At 35.0% G+C, this 20,783-nt stretch overlaps 1 long non-coding RNA gene across 11 annotated transcripts; it reads right to left on the reverse strand.

The window, feature by feature from the left end:
- LOC145015787 (uncharacterized) lies at positions 1–3,151 on the reverse strand. Of its 11 annotated transcripts, XR_013666037.1 has the most exons (8): positions 2,665–3,149; positions 2,540–2,560; positions 2,365–2,449; positions 2,058–2,231; positions 951–1,781; positions 793–871; positions 617–696; positions 1–279 (listed from the first exon to the last, which is right to left on the reverse strand). It is a non-coding gene; the product is annotated as an uncharacterized LOC145015787 (long non-coding RNA). The 11 variants fall into 11 exon arrangements; XR_013666035.1 differs by having other exon boundaries at positions 2,355–2,449; positions 2,540–3,151; XR_013666036.1 differs by having other exon boundaries at positions 2,365–2,560; positions 2,665–3,150.
- Positions 3,152–20,783: the final 17,632 nt, after the last annotated feature.

A 20,783-nucleotide genomic window follows, 5' to 3' on the forward strand; every position in this document is an offset into this window, starting at 1 on the left:
TTTTGGAGAATATGCAAGTAATTTATTACTTTGAAACCTTTTTTACAAAAGAAGATTTTACAAACATGAACAAATGCATAATTAATCAATTAATGATTCAATTAAAAATCAAAGACAAAATCTATTTTGTTTTGTTGCTCTCATGCTCTAGGATCTGTTAAGTACCTCATGCATGTGCCATAAAGAAGCATCCCATACAACTCCATGCGTTCACCTCGCCCAGGTCCTACGTATGTACACTCTTCTTTGGGAGCCTGGTTTTTTTCAGTTCCCATTCATCTGTGAAAATAAATAATATAAAAAAAAAAAAAAAAAAACATACTTTTTGTCAGTAAGCAGGTTACCAAAATAGCTTAATGCAAGAAAAAACAATGTACTTTAATTAATTTTTTATAGCTTCCTACTTTCATTTGTTCCCATTGAAAGGAGCTGAAAAAGAAGACAACGGGAGTTTTATTATCGAAGGAAGTAAGACTATAAAATATTTTATATTTTAATATAGAAAAAATAAGTGTATTCATAATTTGTTGTTCAAACCTTATGGCCCATTAGGAGGACGTTTTAAGATATATTCCAATGTAAGAATCTTCCCTTTCTCAGACTTTCTAATACTTACCTTGAGAAGCTTTCATAATGTTGGAATCTTAATGAACTCCCATCTGTAATGTCTCATTAGGTTGTGTAACATTTGTAAATCTGTAAATTCAATAAATAAAAACAAAACAAAATAGTGAGGATTGTAATCGTTAATAAGAATCGCATAAGCATCTGTATTAAAAAAAAACACATTACGATTCTCATTAAGGAAGTGGGTATTCTTGTTTCTTCATGACTTAGAAGTGCATTGAAGATCATAGAAAGGCATCGATTACTGAAAAAGTTATATTAAGATAGAATTGGTATTTCTTTTTCTAAATATGTTATATCATAATAAAAATGTTGAAAATAACCTTTAAATTCCTTCACCATTGCCATTATGAGCAGTTAGACAAAAAAGCTTCAAATGGCCTTACGAAGCATCCTTCAAGATTAAACATAAATAAAAAATCAAAATATTTACACAAAGTATAGTTCTAACAAATTTTAACCCTTATCAATGATATACAATCATCGTAAGTATGATCATTTCTTTTAACTTAAACTAATAACCAATTGAAAGATATTGCTTTGGAATGCATTAGATATAGCTTTGAAAATAGAATCTAACCTTAATGTAGGGTGTTATTGAATTGGGTCCTTTGAGAATAGTGAGAGGTATGAGGGATGCAACTATATATCTTCAACTTCTTCATTCAGAAAAACAATTTTTTCTTGGTTGATGTTGGTTATCTATGGTGAGAAGGATCTTTCCAAACTAATTGATTTTAAAGTTATGGCTTATAACAGGTTCATCATTTGAACTTATCTACCTTTCTTTCTATAATCATGGTGTAATTATTTTCATTCTAAGGCGCATATGTTCAACACAATAGCTCACTTCCCATCCAACTACTTATAACTCCCAAACAAAAGTACATCTCCGCAGGAAAAAAAAAATCGTTTTACTAACCAAAAACATGGTATTTTTCAAAGGGTAAAAGCGTAATTTTACCTAGTTTATGATAATCTCTATGGTTTGTTTGGTGCATGGCTTAACAACAACAACAACAACTGGATCATGTGTTCATCCTAAACTGTAAGCAAGCATTTCAATAGGGTACCTTCCTTAAAATTGAGGACTTGCCCATTATAAGGGAGGCCAACACAGATGTAACATGATGAGAAGAATCTGAAGACAACTCCTACACATGACATATCATTGTGAGAAAAAGTTGAATAACCATATTTTTTTAAGTTAAAAAAAAAAAAAAAAAAAAAAAAAAAAAAAAAAAAAACAGAAACAAACAAACATAGCTTCACACATGGAAGAATGTGCTGAGTTATAATAATTAAAAACAGATAAGAATTAACCTAAACTCCACTTCCGAATCTCATTCTGAAGTGAAGAAAACATTATTACAATTACAATCTAATTATATAAAATAATAAAATATGACAATAAATTTATAAAATTTTACCTTCCCAGTTACCATTACGTACAAGAGTATTCCAACACTCTATCATTCTGCATTTTTATTATGGACTTTAGAAAGTAATATTTGAGGAGTCGTGTATTATGTGGTCCCCCACATTGAATTTGGTCTGCTTCATTCGTTAATTTCCTTTTCCAGACCAAAATCAGTCAGCATAACCTAAAAAACAACATCATCATGAATTATTTTTAATTTAAGGAAATTCATTAATTAAGGGTAATGATAGAAAACAGATGAACTGGATCAAGTTTAAGGGTTTTAGTTGGAATCGAAATTCAATACCATTCCATACCGGTATTTGGTTGCAAATGAGTACAGAATTAACTTTTCTTAAAGTCACGGAATTCAATTCCAATAGTCCCTCCAACTGTTCCAACCTGAATAAGATAATGAAAAAAGTGATCTTTCTTGTTTAATTGAAGAAACGTTAATCAATATCATATAAACCGAATTTGTGAACGAAAAACCTTTTAGCTGGTGCCATCACTCTTTTGAGATAGTGTTGAAAGTTGTATATGTCAATAAACATAAGAAACAAAGTGAAATTCGTCCAATTTAAGGCCTAGTTTCAAGTAAAGCCAAGGTAATATACCTTGACTGCACGACGATGGTAGGGCCGACCAAAGTAGTTTTTTTTTTCCAATACAACAGGAGAAGGACAGAATAATTTACAATTTTTGTGGCTTGTCAACGGCTTTCGATTCCATGGGAGTTTCACCTCATTGCTTCCTTCTCCCTCCGACAAAAACTTCCCGGAGAACTTTGAGTCTTTCATGGAAAACTTACCTGAATCGGAAACACCTTTCGATGTGTTTGTTTCAACCTGCGACATCGGCGGAGTAGACGTTGGGGATCTGAGGGAGCGTATGGAAGACTATGTCGGACGGGTGAAAGAGATGAGGATACTGGATAAGAAGGAGGTGGAGAAAGAAAGGGAAGAATCGATTTTGTGTTTAGATTTTTCTGGAGTGGTCTCATGAGCAAAACTGGGAGGAGTCGGTGAGGGATAGGAAAGAATGGGTGAGAAACACTTCTGATTAGAAGCGGGGGAGGTGGAAGAGGGTGACACAACACGTGTCGATGACACTAATCCAAGACATTGACCGCTCATTGACCGGCGATTAAAATAGCCAACCTTTCAATCTGTTGCGGGCTTATTTCAATAAATAGGTGGACCAATTCCGATTTACAGCAAATGAAAGGGACCAATTTTGCCAATCCCTTAGCAACTTTACTATAGCTATGGGTGGAAAATTTTAATCTATATTATAATTAGATGGTTTCAGAAGAAGAAAAAAAAAAAATTAATAGAAACGAAATTAGTTATTTATTTATTTATTTTTATTTTTTTTTTTCTTCTAGTGATTGATATATAATGAATTGCGAAATCTAGTTGACATTTCTTGTTCAATTTATAGTATTTTTTTTTTTTTTTGAACAAAAAATTATTAAAACAAATAGTAAGATGCAAGTTTGAACAAATTATAAGAAAGAGATTGTTGTACACCCAACTGGCTCAATTTATATCACAAATTCACAACTTGTGCTCATATTAAGATACCAAAACTAAGATCAAGTAACAATCTTATAAAATAACTCAAACTATGTTTTGCTGCTCATAAATAGTAATGTTATGACAGTCCCCATTCCCCAATAGTTCATATGACCAAAATAAATAATAATCACATTAAAACACTTGCGTTGGTAATATTGAAATTATAAGAGTCTGCCCAATTGATCATAACTTCAACCTAGTTATAACTGGAATAGTCACATCCCACCATTTACTACATTGCAACCAAATGGACTCGACCAAATTACTACATTTGAAAGCACGTCAACCCCTTTATCCACCGAATTTAATGTTCGTAGGCATTCAATTTAAACTCATCCTCCAAGCCATAACAGTGAGTTTAATAGGAATGAAATTGTTCTATTTCGTGGGGTTGCTCCCCGTCCCCAAGGTGGTATCATTTTAAAAAACTTTGGCAAAAGACATCAAATAAAGACAAACTATATCTAAACTCCAAATCCACCATTCTCGTTGATCTAAGACAACAAATAAATGCAACAAAAGATTGTAAATCGTCCCAATGTTCGATACCCCATATAAGATTTATGTGCAAAAGAGAAAACCAATCAACACAATTGATTCGGTCATACCATAGTTGTCAAAATCGCGATCCTGACCGTAGGATCGTACGATCCTACGATCATAGATATGAAAAACGATCTGAATCGTAAAAGGATCGTATTTGGGGTAGGATCACAGGTAAGATCGCAAGATCGTAGGTAGGATCGTAGGATCGAGATCCGATCCGATCCTACCTTCCTTTGATTTTTTTTTTTTTTTTTTTTTTTTTGCAAATGAAATTTTTTTTACCACTTTATGCCTTTTATCCTTTACCAATCTATCACTTATCATTTTTTATTGTGACTTATGACTAATATTTTGAAGTTTTTATAACTTTTGAACGAAAAACTAAATGTTTGAAATAGTTTTCATGATTAAATATGATAAATTAAAATTATATTCTATTTTGTGGGATCTTAGGATCTCGATCCCGATTTTGCAAACCCAAAATCGATCCTAGGTAGGATCCCGATCTTGACAACCTTAGGTCATACAACAAGCATGACTTATTCTCTTATAATGTAAAAATTCGCCAAAAGCCTTGCTTCAAAGAAACAAATCCCAACCAACAATCTGTATGAGTAACCCATCGAATTGGTGGCCAAGCAATCCTCTTAGACCGTAAAAAAACCTTTACGGCTTAAACCCAAAGTGAAATTTCGTCAATAAGAAATCTCCAAACCCAAAGTGAGGACCGTAAAAAGCTAAGCAATCCTCTTGACCGTAAATAACATTTATACCACCAACTTTCTTATTATCCATAAATTTTTTCCAAAGTTGTAAAAAACGTTCGACGTTAGCTAGTCGGTGGACTGAGATTAAAGGATTAATCGGTTAGAAGACAATTAATCGGGGACCATAAATTATTAATTCTTAGAATTTTCAAAAAATAAATATGACTAATATCATAACAAAATTCGTAAATATCACTAATAGTCTAATATCATAACAAAATAGGTTAATATGATTAATACAATGTTAACCAATTCTCAAATAGTTTTATCAAGATAAAACTTCTTCAAAGTGTTAAATTTTCATCGTTTGTTATTGCTTCGCTCATTTTATAGGCAGTGATTAATCACTAGGCGTCTTCTAGTCGATCGGGTAGCGCCTTAGGGACTAATCAAAGATTAATAACACTATTTTTTCTGCCAAATCCAAACAATTTTTTTTCTCTTTTAAATAGCCCTCTGAAAATGATTTCTCAAGGCTTCCCTTGTTTTTAAAATCGTTTCAGGGACTTTAAAAATAAAAAGATATGGTAAACTCCTAACTTTTTGAAATCAACTTTAACAATGATAGTTTTCCATCAATTTATCAATTGAGAGGGCCTTGGATTTCCATGTGAATAATTTTATAATGAACTTCTCAATAACTCCTTTCCAACTTTCAATATGACTCATGTTTACTTGTAAACCAAAGTGTATAAAAGGAAACTACATCCCCGAACAACCAATAATACTCACATAGTCTTCCATTTCTTGAAAAACCCTCTCACACCGATCAAATTACTTTTTGTAAGTTGATTTTTCTCTCGAACACCATAAACATGCATCCACAAATATAGATCATGGCTCTCACGATTTCAAGAGACCACAGACTGTTTGATATAGCATCATCAATGTAAAAATTTGAGAAACCTTTGAGCTTTTATCTCCAACATTGAAGAGCCTCCATTCCAGAACACAATTTTTTGGAAATGGCTTCATTAATAGCAACAAAAGTTCTTCCATGACAATAACACATTAAAGAGACAATAAGAGGCCAGCTTGTTGTTAGCCTCTCTTGATTGTAAACTCTATCGTAGAGTCATTAGTCAAAAGAGAAGCAAAAAAAGAACTAAGAGGTGTCATAACCCACCCTCTTGTCTAAAGCTCATCTTGTCTAAAACTTCAATAAGAAAATCATAATATACAAAAAATAATAAGAAACACATGCTTTCTCGAAATCAATATCGAACACCATCAATTAATCCCAATGTAATTTATATGATCCGATAATCTTGTTAAATATTGAAGGACCTGTAAGATTTGACGACCTTTAATAAAAGCCGGTTGATTGTTCAATGCCCGCATCATTGATAACCTATTAAAGATGATTCACCAAGTTTTTTGACAAATAACTTTTATATTGACACCTGGTAAGACTAATAGCCCTATCAACTTTTCAAAAACGGATCTTTGATTTTGGGTATAAACACAATAAACAAAGGATTACACCTTGTAAAAATAACACTAAATTCTTGAAATTGAGTCACAAGTTTCACATCATCTCTACAAAAGTACAAAGTCCCAAAAACTCTTAGGATTTAGAGTATAAATTACTAAATTTTCCTTCACGTTCTTTTTCTTTTCTGAACAAAAAAAAAAAAAAAAAAAAAAAAAAAAAACTCTCCTAATAATTTTCCGATTAAATCCTTCCCCACCCGGGCCCAACATTCCTAAATCACTAAATGGGCCTCTCCTAATAATTTATGCCTTGAAAGGTTTGGCAGTCCAGTAGTTCACTAGTTCTCATTCAGAACATTTTGACCATCTCTACGAGACTACAAATGTAGCATTATGACTTATGACGCATGAGTTATTAACTTATTATGAAGGTCTAACCTTTCAATATTTATCTATTTAAAAACGTTTACCCATACACAATATATGAAATACCTATACCAGAAATGACCATCTGCACTGGAATTTAATGAACATTTAATTTCTTAATTGCTTTCAAATAGCACTGCATGGCATTATTGCCAGTTAAAACATTTGTCAAAGGGAAATGAATAATGGACCTCAATTGCAGCTGCTTCGTAACTTCAACTAGTGGAATGTTGACTTTTCTAATTGTTATGATTGAATTTTAGTCCTGTAATCCAAATTATATGTAAATAAATGTATTTTAGTCTATTTTTATTTAAAATAAAATTTAAAAACTCGATGATTAAGGGTCTATGTATAAGATCACTAGGTGTAAGACTCATTTATTACATGGGTTTAATTAAAAAAAATTAAATATGAAATTTTAACAATTTGAAAATTTTAAATTTATAAGAAAAATGAAAAAAAAATGAATTATTAAAATTAATGAGGTTTTAATGTATTGAATACATTACATATATAAACCTTTTTTTAATAAATACCTTACATATATATTATCTTACATATTAAATATGGAATTTTAATTTAATAAAATTAAAAATACAATACAATGACAAGTGGAAAATAAAAAATTTAAAAATTTTAGAAAATGTTATGTGTCCAAATGAAGGAGAAGAGGACATGTGGCAAAAAAAACTTTCATTTATTAGAGTAGATTTCTAATAGAAGTTTATTTTGTACTTTGACAAAATTGCAAAAATGGTCCCTATAATTGTCAAAATTATAGGGTTTTGGTTCAAAAAGTTTGATGGTGCATTAGTGATCAAATTTTGGATCTTTTTAGTGATTTAGTTCCTACATACTTAAAAAGACCAATATACCCTTATAATTTATATTTTCTATTTTTTTTAGTTGCTAAAATATATAAATTAATTTGAATTTTTTGTAACTTAAAGCAAAAAACAAATAAAAGAAAATAACCCAAACCCTCTCATCTTTATAGGAGGAGAGATACCCCTTTATCACCAGCTCCACCATCCATAGTGATCGAAACCACCGCCGTCGACCGCCATTCTTGATGGAGTTCCGTTGTGCTTATTCCCCTTATCTCTTTTTCATGTATGCACTATTTCCCCATCCATTTACATTTCTTTTTCCCTAAGATAGTTGTTCATCTTCTCAGTCTCTCAACATTCTATCAAAACTCACCGGAAACCTCTCAAATCAACCACCTTTCTTTACTGGAAGATTGCTTATTCACTGGAGTACAACCCTCATTCACATACTCGAAGTCTATTGGAACCCTAACACGAATCTGATTCGTTTGACTAACGCGTCAAATTGCTTCGTCATCACAACTCTAACCTTTGTGTGCCACCATCTTTGGAACCCTAGATGACATCTGTCAACAAATGGGGAAGGTTGTGATGTTAATTTCTACCTCCAACGGAACACAAGATCTGTACTCTGCCATCGGATCACCGCCATCATTGACCTCATTATGCCCCAATCTAAAACCACTAGCCTTATTCTCTTCATCGGAACTAGGGTAATGGAGTTGTAGATCTTGATGTGGATCTTTTTTTAGGGTGTAGTGCGTGTGATTTAAGAGGAATGGGTGGTCCGATAGGTGGTAGATTAACGGGTGGTTATCTGACATGTGGTGGTTCGATAGGTGGTCGTGTGTTGGTCTGATAATGGTAGGGGTGATGGTGTTATTAAGAGAGAGAGAGAGAGAGAGAGAGAGAGAGTAAAGTGAGTGGGGTAACAGTGTAATTTTTTTAATAAAAATAATAAGAAATGAAATATAAGAAATTAAAAAACAAATATATAAGGGCATATTTGTCTTGTCAAGTTGGGTGTTGACTAAAACTACATAAAAATATCAATCATAGGAATCAAAACCACACAAAGTATACAAAAATAGACCACTGACTCACCATCAAACTTTTTTGGATAAAAACCACTTAATTTTGACAACCACAGGGACCATGTATGTAATTTTGTCTTTGTACTTTATTATTAGAGTTAACATTGAATTTGGAAAAAAAAAAATAATGTATTAAGATAAGGAAAAAATAGTCATTTTTCCTAATTACTTTTCATTAAATAGCCAAATATTAGTCTTTAGCCAAAAATAACCAATAAAACAGTATTTAATTAAGGAAAACTATGGTTTCATCTAGAAACCTTCGGTTTGGTTATAAGGAGGTTAAATGAACTACGGTTTGGAAGTATTGGGCTACTGTTTCAGAGTTTGTCTACTGTTTAACGACCTATTAACTCATAATATATAAAGTTGAAATTTTCCATTTGGGTCATTTTCCATTTTTTGACGCTAGAAAAAATTCTTTTAAACGAGGCTCCGAAGAACCATGTATTTTCTCATATTCTTCCGTTTTTTTTCTTATTGTTGTTTAATAAGAAATCTATTAGATTTGGCTTTTTTGGAAAAAAACGAAAAATAAATAAAGGAAAATGTATGTTTCGTAAATCAACTATGGTGTACAACTTGTTAATGCATAAATTGTGGATTATCATGTTGTACACTGTAGGTGACTTATGAAACCTACAGTTTCCATTTAAAAAAAATGTATTTTTTCGTTTCAAACTTGTATGGTGATATAGTTGTACATAAATGTATGTATTTTGGGTTGATTTCGTAACTTGATCGAAATAAGAATCGAAAGTCAAGAAAAAAAATAGTTATTCATAGAAAACAGTAGTTTTTAGAAAGAAACTGTAACACCAATTCCAAGTATATATTTCCATCTGTGTCTTTGGCATTTAAGATTTAAATATGAAGTTTTGGTTGGCCACGACGTGGTGGGGGAAAGCACCACGGTGTTGCCTCACCTATTAAGAAACACACAATTTGCTGTGCGCCACGCCATAACAAGGTTTTGGCCACGGCGTGGCAACTGTTTTATGCTAAAACCTATATTTAAGGGATGCGATGGCTATGGTTTGCTTATCCTCAACCTCCATCACTCCTTCTTGATCTAGATCAAACCCTAGCCTCTATTGTTGAGTTTTTAAGCTTTTTGGTGATATTGAATGAGAATACGTTGCCCCTTGAGCAAAGATCCAGCAAGCACGTTTCATTTTATCACCTTGTAGCACATATTTATGGACCCTTGTAAGTCCTTAAGTTCCAACATTTATGTGTTATGCTTCTAGACTTAGGGTTTTATGCATTTTCTCCTTGTTTGGGAGAGTTTGAGTGGATGGATTCCTTAAAGTTAGCAACTTCATGGATACTTGGGGTCCCTTTTGAGGTGTAGTGTTCCGGATCTGAATAATGGTTGAGTTTTGGTTCTATGTATGAAGTTTTGACCATATTTTCATCAATTTTGACCTAACGAAGTTCAAGACATGCATTGGACATGCATGTCCATAAAGAAATATTTTTTATTAAGCTTATAGACATTAGGAAGCTTTCTAGAAGAAATGAGAGTGTGGCTTTGTAACACCCTATTTTGAATCATTTCATAATTTGAGGTCGTGACCTAAAGATCAACTATCATAAGGCTTCAGGCCTTGTGGAAATAGATGTTTGGACCCATTTGGATGTGGGTAATGTAGATTATATGATCCAAGAGTTTGGGTGTACTTTAGAGCCCAAGAGTATAATGGTAAAAGTGATGGTTCGGGCCTTTCATGAATTAAGGACTTTAATTCGAGGTGTTTTAAATCAAAAGTAATTAGATAAGGTTGTAAAGTTCCTCATTACCTTTCCACGGATATAAAGATCATCGAAAACAGAGTTGTTATGAAAAATTTATGGCCATCGGAAGATGGATTGGTTGGAAGCTTGTCGAGTATGCTGGGCGTACTTGGCTGGAGTAATCGCGAAGGCTCCTTCGTGTACGTTGGGCATACCAATGTAAGTTGCGTGTACGCGACTCAGTCTCAAACCCTAATTTTGGGTCTTAGACCCTATTTAAATGCCTTAAGTCATTATGAAACCCTCTTATCTTTAGCATCCATCCCATTTAACCCTAAATTCAAAACCTAGCCTCTCTTATATGGATTTCAAGCCTTAGTGTGATTTTTGGTGTGCCTTGGAGAAGAAAGAGATCTTGTAAGAAGCATTGATTGGCTTGAAGCTTCTGGATCCAAGCTCTAATCATCTTCATCGACTTCCAACAGGTATAAAGCTTCTAACTTGATGACTTTATGTATTAGATCTAGTCTAGGGAATGTTTTGGGTTTATTATGGTCCCTTGAGTCATCCTTGTGAGTATGAGCTACTCCAGGAGCTTTGAATGTTAGATCTTAGCATTTTTAGGTTGTTAGTGCATAAAAATGTTATCTTGATCGTTTTTGATGAATAATGCTAGAGTTAGTGTTGATATTATGGACTTAGATGGTTAAAAACGGGTGTTGGGTTCCCTTAATACGTGCAAAGGAGTAAATTTTACATCTTTATGGATTAAGACCTTAGGTTAGATCTGTGATTGAACGTTTAGGTCTTAAGCATTAAGTTCTTATTGAAAGCTTTGGTCCTCTGATGAGTATGATGGGCGTGCATATGCGTACACTCAACGTAATTCAAAGATTCCTTATTTTCAAGCTTTGGCGGGTTGTACATTGTGCAACAGCAGGCAGTACACATGGCGTATGAATCTGGTACGCAGGGTGTACTCCTGAAATGTCGTTTTTGGGCCTTTTAGGCCTTAGGTCTTTTAGGAAGTGGGCCATGATCTGTTAGGTCAGATATAGGAAGGGTAAAATGGTCTTTTACCCATTGGAAGGATAAGATATGGATTGGACCATGGATTTTAGGGAAATTACCTTAATTATTGATTAGGGATAATTTAGTTATGTTTAGTGAGAAGATTATGGTAGCAACAACGTGTGTGTTTCAGTTATCTCGGATTGAGGTGAGTCTCCTCGATGTACTTGTGAGTCAAAGGCACCAATACCAACCCACTACGATCTCTTATGATAGTTGTCTTTATGACTCTTGCATAGTATGTTGGGCTAGGCCCATTTGTATGTTGGGTTGGGCCCATGGATCAGGAAGGGCTAGACCCAATGTGTGTTATGTAGGATTCTTGATGTCTCTGTGACTCTTGCATTTGAATGTTGGAATGGGCCCATTGATTTGGAAGGGCTAGGACCATTATGGTGGGTTGGGACCAATATGAGAGCTATGCCCAATGGTATGTATAGTATGTGGTATTTTGGGTAATCCACTAAGCTTTGTGCTTATAATTTTATGGTTATGGTTTCAAGTACTTCCAGTTCGAAAGGGAAGGGCCTGACTTGATTGCAGCGGATCCAACCATGTTTCTATAGCTTTATGATTTTGGATTTATACTCTGATAACTATTTCTACTCTTGTTGGGAAGTAAAGTGGATAACTAGCAAAACTATAAGCACACAAGACAAAGTATTTATGTGGTTCGGTCAAGGTGACCTATGTCTATGGGTAGGAGGGAGTATTCTTTTATTTCAAAGCTCTCAAATAGAGATTACAAGTACAATTACACATAGATTCGCCTATCACTCTAGAATTCAAGATACAAAATGACCTACCATGCATCCCTGTTTATAGCTGAGGGATCAGACCAAAAACCCTAATGGGCCAAGCTCCAAACGCCCACTAATGGAGGCAACCAATCATATTCCGCCATGCAACATCTTTAGGAACATTCTTGAGCATCATAGAGGACATCATAGCATACTTGGCTCATCAAGGACCAAGATGGTCCAACTTGCATCATGATGGCGCAACAAGTGTATGGATGGAGCAACAAGCTTCAAGTGTGGTACAAGAACATCAAGATTGTAGAAACAACACCACATTGGCGCAACAGGAACATACATGGCACAACAAGGCCATGTGTAGCGCAAGAGTGTACTTCATGGCTCAACAGGAGTACCCCATGGCGCAAGAAGGATCTGCATGGTGCAAGAGGGAGTATAACGGAGGAAGAAGGAATGCCCTTGGTGCAACAACATCCTTCTTACCTTATAATTTTTGGGACGTTACAGGCTTAATCTATTAAACTATCCAGAAGTAGTACCCACGGCATTGCATCATGCTCACCGTGTCGTGGTGGCCAGTCTGGTTGCGACTGGTTTTTCATGGATCTCCCACGACGTGGCCAGTGGATGGCCACAATGTGGTTGCTAACTGTTTACTATAGTCGTTGAAATTTTGACCAAGTTGACTTTTGGCCAACTTGAGAGTTTTTGGGTTGTATATTGAGGATTGGTCCATGATTGATGTATAGGTGACTCGTAGTACCAATTCTTGGATTCGTGTGAGTTATATTGTTTATCAGCTAGACTGCAAGGTGAGTTATCTCACTATACTTTGTATTGCAATATGTATCCTTGTGTGTAGAATGTTGGTATGTTGTAGTGATTTGTTAGACTGGTAGATATGTTATGATTACATATGCTTTGTTGGTTATTGTTTAGATGTTTGCATATGTTGGCATATTGTGGTTGGGTTGAAGTGATCATGTTTTGTGTTGTAGGCCAAGATATTGTTGGATTAAGGTATCGAAGCTCATAACTAAATTGGTATAAACTTGCAAATAAAAGAAAGTCCTTTTTGGGTTTCCCTCATAACTAGAAATAACTATAAATGATATTAGGACACACACACACATAGTGAGATTGTAACATCCCAAAAATTCAGAGAAAAATTTATTTTAAATTCACCGATAATCACATCAAACAGTCGAAAGTATATCATAGTAAAATATTATCAGAGTACAAATCCCAAAATCACGTGATACGTAAAAACATAGGTGGATGCAGTACGATCAGGTCGAGCCCTTCCCTTTCGAGCAGGAAGTACCTGAAACATAAACTGAAAACCGTAAGCACAAAGCTTAGTGAGTTCCCCTAAAATACCACATACCATACATATATAACAGTAAAAAAATATACATGGTCTATGTCACCCCCTTCAGTATCTTTCAACTGGTATTTGGTCTATTTCAACCCTTTCGGTATCTTTTAACCGGTATTAGGTCTATTTCATCCCCTTTGGTATCTTTCAACTGGTATCAGGTCTATTTCACCCCTACAAATAACACATATAATTATAAAAATAATATTCACAAAGACATCAATCAGATACAAACATAACAAGTAATTGTCACGAAGTCAATCATACTACAAACATAATCTAGTGGGCCAACATTGGTGCCTTCGACCCAAGACTATAATGAAGGAAACTCACCTGAGACTGAAGATATTAAATCACACTCGGGATGTTGACTCGTGAAATCCTCTCACTAAGTTACAAGTAAAGAAAACCTAATTAGAAATTAGGTCAATAATCCAACCCGTGAGTTCAAACCCTAAATCCCGACTCCAAAGGTAAAAAGGATGCTTAATACTTGCCTTATTAGGCCTTACCTACCAAGTCCCATATACAATTAGCCCTAAATCCCAAAAGACAGACCATATCCAAAATGGGCCCAAGATCAAGATGGCCCACCATTGAAAAGCTTACGGCACAACAAAAGCCCAAGTCCCTAAGTCCGAAATGGCCCGTGGCTAAAAAGCCTAAAATCCTCTTTAGTAAGTACGCTCAGTGTACCAACAGTATGCCTGATGTACTCACGACCCTCGAATAGTCGGGACCTCAGACGCGTACGTGCAACATATGTCTAGGTATGCCCGACATACGCTGCAGCTGGCTAAATCCTCATTTTAAGGTCTTAATCAGTTAAGACCTAACATCCATTTTGGATCTAAGCATATTAAAGTGTATTAATCCATATAGTTTCAAAATTTATGCTTTGCATGTATTAATGGGACTCAAACCATGGATTCAACCTTCCATATCCCTTAAGTGATCACCAACCCATGCATGGTTGAGTTCTAACCTCCAAGATACAAACATCCCAAAAGGACAGCCATACTCCATGAGACCAAAGTTATGGGACCAAAATATGTTAAGTTCTTCCCCAAACTTAGATCTAGACTTAGAATGAACAAGTTTCAAACTACCTCTAATGAGCTAGAATGATGAACAAACCTTTAGATCTACAAGCTCTTTCTTGTCCAATGCTTCTCCTCAATCCTTCTTATTCTTCAAGATCACAAAAGAACGCCTAAAAAATCTTAGTAAGCTCAAGAATAGTCTCAATATGGCTAGGGTTTCAAGATTAGCTCCAAAAGGCAATGGAGGTTGATAAGGTGAAAGACTTGAGGGGGTTAAAGAGCTTAAATAGGATGCAAACCCTAAAAATTAAGGTTTTCCCCTGGCTTGCGTATGCCCTACGTATGCATGGGTACACCCAGCGTATGTAGGGTACATCCCTGCTTCATGCATGTATAAGAGTACGTCATGCGTACCTTATGTACACCCAACATACTCAAGTCTAGTCCATGGATAATCGAAATAATTAGCAAAAGTTTTTACTTGGTGTAACGTTCGTGTTTCTAGGTTGGTCATTAATAGTAATGTAACAGTCTAGGTTAACCTTTGTAACCCATTTTGAAATAATAAAAACGTATTGTTTGAGTATTATGTGTTTTATGCTTAAGTGCTTAATTGTGCGACTTTAATGAATTAAGAATAAAAATAAGCGTCAAAATGAAATGTTAGATAAAGTCGATATCTATGGATACTGTTTTAGTAGTTAAAATGAGGTTTCCAAATATATAAAAAATGCTGAAATTCGAGTTATAACGAAGAAGTTATGACATGTCGAAGTTTCGCGACAAAACTGACGCGACACTGCGTGACGTAAATAGTGTATTTACGATAGAGCGATATTTAGCCTTATTGATCTAAACAAAAGTCTTAGAATACGTTAAAAAAAGAGTGTGCATAAAAAGAACGCCTAAATCTGACTTCGTATGAGGAAGTTATGATTTTCCGAAGTTTCGACTTAGCAGTAGACAGCCCAAAGTTCGAATTTGAGATCAACTGAGTTTTCGCCAAAACAATCTAAATGAGAATTCAACATCTCATCGATACTAGTCCAACAAAAGAAAAACAGACGAAAACAGACGTCAGATGAAAAAGTTATGAATTTATAACAGAGTTTTTCTATCCCGGCCTACTAAAAATAAATAATAACAATAAACTCAAAATTAGCTAACGGACTCTAAACGAAAGTTGTAGAGCATAGTCTCACCTACACGTGGATATAAAAAACGTCGAAAACGGAGTTTGTATGAGAAAGATATGAATTTTTGAAGTTTATTAAATAATTAAAATATTAAATTTAAATATAAATTCGGATATTATCCAGGGGGGTCACCGAACTTATCCGGGTTACGCCCAGCGTGGTTGAGCATTACACGCAGCGTAAATCTAGAATCCAGCCCCTATAAAAGGAAGTTGAGGCTGCCGAGTTCTTTGCTCATTTTCTTTTTTTTTCTCTCTCGTTTTTGCATCGTTTTTCGTGCAAGAAATATCCCGAAGCCCCAGTATCATTCCCGAGACCCGAAGCAAGTCACGAAGCCTCGAAGATCCCGAGAAGTGCAATTCCCGAGCCGAATCTCTGACCGCGAGAAGCCAATTTTTGTGAAGATCTTCCAGATCTACCGAAGAATACTACTTCTACAAGTCGTAGTGTTGTCCGATCATCTTCTGATCAAGTGAGTGTTTAGTCACTTTCTTCTAACGCATAATTATGAAGTATTTTATATAAAATATGTGTTATGTGTATATTTTGTTGTTATATGTGTGAATGTATATTCACTTTCTTCTATCTCATAGATATGATATGTTCTCTATGAAATATGTGTTATGTGTACGTGTCTCATCTGTTGTTTGGAATACGTATTGAATGAGAATGCCATACAGGTTTTAAACTATGTATAAAAATATATATTTTTATCTTCTAATATGTTGGGTAGAACATGGGTAGATAGTTGATGTGTGATAAACAGATGAGAGGCCTCGATGTTATTGTTGTTAATCTAGTCATCTAGCGGAATATGGATGACGACCACCGACTCTTTCTATACAGTCTTATGGAACGCTAGCAAGTTCATAACCTGTAGGTGTTGTGAACGATGTGTTCACCGGTGTACTCTATTCCCCTCATGGTTGCCTTTAGGACATCTATTGTTGAGGAAACCCCTTTGCAGTAATGTCTGTCCCGATGAAAATCCTAGATTAGGTCTCTGGTAATAGATGTTGTTTTAGGGACGTAAAGTGAGGATAACAAGAATGGGTAATCGGGTTATTGTTGGTTGATGAAATTAAATATAATTATTTATTGTGGGTTGAAAACCCTATATGCTCACCAAGCTCTCAAGCCTAACCCACTCAGTTTTGTTGTATTACAGGTAGTGGCACGAGAGCATAAGTTGGATGACTTATCAAGATCTTTTGATATTAGACCAGTTGTTATATGTAATTGTTGTATGGTCTATCTTTTGTTATTTATGCTTTTGGTCTGTTTATCGGAACATGACATCCCGAATATTGTTATATAATGAAAATGCATCTCTTGATGAAATGCTTTAATAAACTTTATTTTATCATATTTTGTTTTGGGAACAAACTCCGCAAATCTTTTAAATCAAAAGGATTTACTCTGAAATTATTTTAAAAAGCATAAATGAAACCGGTCTTTTCTGGCCGTGATTTTGGGGATGTCACACCTAGTGATTCGGGGGTTACAATTCTCCCCCACTTGAACAGACTTCGTCCTTGAAGTTCGTTGCTGCAAATAACCCAAGGTAATGCTCCCTCATACCTTCTTCAGGCTCCCACATCCACTCAGAACCCTTCTGGTGCTACCACTGCACCTTTATCAATCCCACAACCTTGTTCCTCAATGTTTTCATCTTCCGGTTAAGGATCACCACCAATCTATCAATGTAGTTCAATCGGTCATCCACTTTAATATACTCCAACAGAACCACTGCGGAATCATCAACCAAACACTTACGCAGCTAAGAGACGTGAAAAGTACTGTGGATCTGACTGAGCTCCTCTGGAAGATCTAAACGATACGCCACTATGCCCACCCGGGTTAAAACCCTAAAAGGACTGATGTATATGGGGCCTAGCTTGCCACACTTCCAGAATCGTATGTCACATTTCCAAGGTTACACCTTTAAGAGCACCATATCCCCGACCTAGAACTCCAATTCTGACCGGCTTTTATCTACGTAGGTCCTCTGCCGACTATGCATTGTCTGAAGTCTACCACGAAACTGCCGAATCATCTTGGCTGTCTTGAATACCACCTCGATATTCCCCATGACCCGCTGAACGACCTCACTTCAACATATCAGGGACCTACGTTTCCTCCGATAGAGCATCTCAAAAGGAGGTCGATCGATGCTAGCATGATAACTATTGTTATACAAAAATTTCGCTAACGAAAGATACGTATGCCAACTACCGTCGAAATCTAGAACGCATGCCCATAGCATATGCTCCATTGTTTGGATGGTCCACTCACTCTGACCATCCTTCTGTGGGTGAAAAGTCGTGATGCAGTGCAGACGAGTACCCAACTCCTCGTGGAATTTCTTCCAGAATCTGGAAGTGAACCGAACATCCATATCTAAGACCACAAAACCAGCACCCCATGGCTTGCCACAACCTCCTGAATGTAGATGTCTGCTAACTTCTCCGCAAAGATACTCTCCTGGATCAGGATAAAATGTGCGCTCTAGGTTAATCGATCCACAATGACCCATATTAAATCCACTCTACGCGTTGTCCGAGAAAATTTGGTGATAAAATACATCGTAATCTCTTCGTGCGCTCTAGGCTGAAAGTAACAATGTTACAAACTTTATCCATGTCGTGTTGCATTTTCAATATATCGTGATTCCGCAGCATCGCACGGACGGGCCAAACCCTAGTTTATTTAATTTACTCTAATAATTAACATCCAAAAATCATATAAGATTTGAGTCATTTTCTTCCATGTGGTTAGGGATGAAAGTGGATACAAACCCGGACCGGATGGACCCGGACCCGGAAAACTCGGAACCGGTTAATGGGATTTTGAAGAACTGGAAACCAGACCGATATGTAGGAACCGGTTCCGGTTCGGTTCCAGGTACGGTACCGGGTAAAGTGGGTCTAGAACCGGAAAACCCGGAAACATCAAAGTGAGTAGGTTGGAACCAAATAAAGTGGGTTTAGGACCGGAAACCTGAAAAAACCAGAATTTTTTGGTAATTACTTACTACTTAGTGGGTTGAATTTTGAAAATTTTCATATTGATATCCCGACTTTGGGAGACTGAAACTAATTGAATATGAAACCAAAACTAACAAAATTATAGTCTAAAATCATGTCCAAACTCTAAAATACACTCTGGAAAAAAACGTATGTCAATCTGACTTTAAACGAATGAGATGTGCATGTGTTAACATTTTCACAGAATACAAAGTACAAAAACAAATAGCTAAAAAGTTGAAAATTTTCAGTTTTGATATCCCGACTTCGGAAGACTGTAAATCATTAAATATTAAACCAAAAATGACAAAATTATAGTATAAACTCATGTACAAACTGTAAACTACAAGTTGGAAAAACCCCATGTCAATCCGACTTCAAACAAATTAGATATGCATCTTTTAAAACTTTCACCGAATACAAAAAAAAAAACCAAAAAAAAACTAAAAACTTCCAACTTTGATATCTCGACTTTGGGAGACTGTAAGTCAATGAATATAAAACTAAAAATGGCAAATTTATAATCTAAAATCATGTACAAACTCTAAACTACATGGTGAAAAAAAACCGCATGTCAATCAGAGTTGAAACGAATGAGATATGCAACTTTTAAACGTTTCACAAAAAACAGTTTCGGCCCTAAAAGTGGTTCCGGTTTTTAGACCCGGTTTACCCGGACCCGATGGACCCAAACCCGGATAACCCGGAATCCTGATAAATCCAATTTTTAAACCCGGAACCGGAACCGGTTTTAGATATTCCAGTTCTAACGGTTTCGGTTCCGGTCCGATTCCGGTTTCGGTCCGATTTTCCGGTTCTAAATCTCATCCCTACATGTGGTTGTGCAATTTTAAAGATTTCCATGGTGACGGCCCATAAAGAAACGTGGCTGTTTGTCAACATGTTGTTGTACTCGATAACCTTCTTTAGTGTTTTCTCAACAATTATTATTATTATTATTATTATTATTATTAGGAGTAGTAGTAATAGGATTACTAAACACGATTTTGGTCTATCATTTTTATTCAACATTTATAAAATGTTAAAAAAACTTTGGTTCATTTTGATAATTTTAGTATATAATCTTTGTTATGGTTTATTAGAAGCTAGAACATTTGAAAACTATGGAATATTTAAAAAAATATTAGAACATTTAAAAACCAAGTAATTTTAAAAAGAGTAGAAGTGTACATGATCTCTACAAAAGTATAACAATAAATAAGCTTTTTTCCAACATTTTTTTTACATCAACTCATTAAATTAAGAGATTTATTTAAGCAAAAGGACACTCCAATAACTTTTCTCCAAAAAAACATATAGTCATATAGATTAAATTCATCATTCTAGAAAAATGTTATATAATCGTCTTTGCAATGAGTTTTCATTTGTAGATATGAGGGACATAAATAGTAAATAACTTACAAGACACAGTGTTTATAATTTGAAATAGGAAATGATTCGTATATAACAGTTTCTTGTCATACACAACAATGTATGCATTATAGAGTTGTACAGTACAATATTATAAAGCATCAATTGTTGTGTACGGAGAAAATTGTTGTGTGTAAATTATCTTCCATTTGAAATTGAAAACTAAAGGGATAAGAGCATGTCTTTTTACCCACGTGCATCATTAATGTTTTTATTTTATTTTATTCTATTTTATTGATTAGATCGACTGATTTATTTGATTAAACCAAAAAGTTATTTAGTTTCGGTTTTATTCAACTTAGAGGGTGTTTGACTTAGGCCCTGTTTGTTTACCTCTTAATTGAAAAATTAAGAGGTAAGCTCTTAAAAATTCAGATGTGGCTTGTTTGGTGCCCTCTTATTAAACCCCTCTGAAT

The sequence above is a fragment of the Lactuca saligna genome, chromosome 9, assembly GCF_052625555.1.
Source record: "Lactuca saligna cultivar CGN05327 chromosome 9, ASM5262555v1, whole genome shotgun sequence".
In the NCBI taxonomy this organism is placed as follows: Eukaryota; Viridiplantae; Streptophyta; class Magnoliopsida; order Asterales; family Asteraceae; genus Lactuca; species Lactuca saligna.